Genomic DNA, 811 nt, shown 5'->3' with positions numbered 1-811 from the left:
CTATGGAAGTGACAGTTGGGACTCTCGAAGTGGCAGTTAGAGCACAGACATCTAAAGAGTACTCAGCATTTGGGATAAATTGGTTAGCAGAGGAAGCTATTTTTTTGTTTTCAATTTGGTACCTTTGTTATTTCTGGAGATTGTTTTTGTTTTGTGAGACATGGTCTCACTGTCTAGCCCATACTGGCTGGGAACACACCTGCCTTAGCCTCCTAGGTTCTGGGCACCATCACATGAGAAAGTCTCTTAACTGTGAGACATGGGTGGTGGTGGTGATAAGCTCTGAAAGACCTGCCAATCCTAGGAAAGAAGGCATTTAACAGGGTTAGTCTCCCTTTCGACATCCCCCACAGAAACGCGAAATAAAACCAGTGTATTGATTCCATTTGACTGGCCCCTCTGCTGTGAAGGCTACATGTTTATTGAAGACTTCACGTTCTCTAGCCTTGGTTTGGTTGGGTCTTGACTATGTATCCTGAATCTAGTGTTGCTAACACCAAGGCTTTCACTCGAACATGTCTGGAGGTCACTTGCATTTGCTCACAGATCTCTGCTGACTTACTGAATTAACGCTCAAGCAAATGCTGTTTTGACATTAGGTCTGAGGGAGGGTTTTATTATGCTCATTATACTGGTGACAGAATGCAAAAGCAGAATGGACAAAAATAGATCTCTCTGGAGGGCGGGGAGGGCGGTGCTGGGGATGAAGCCCAGGGCCATGTGTATGTTAGGTAAGTCCCTCGGTCTGCCATTGAGCTGTATCCCCAGTCCCTTCCATCTACTTTTTGTGTCCTGATGGACACTAACATCT

Source organism: Peromyscus maniculatus, chromosome 1 (assembly GCF_049852395.1).
Source record: "Peromyscus maniculatus bairdii isolate BWxNUB_F1_BW_parent chromosome 1, HU_Pman_BW_mat_3.1, whole genome shotgun sequence".
NCBI lineage: Eukaryota > Metazoa > Chordata > Mammalia > Rodentia > Cricetidae > Peromyscus > Peromyscus maniculatus.
Note: the sequence above shows the minus strand (reverse complement) of the source record.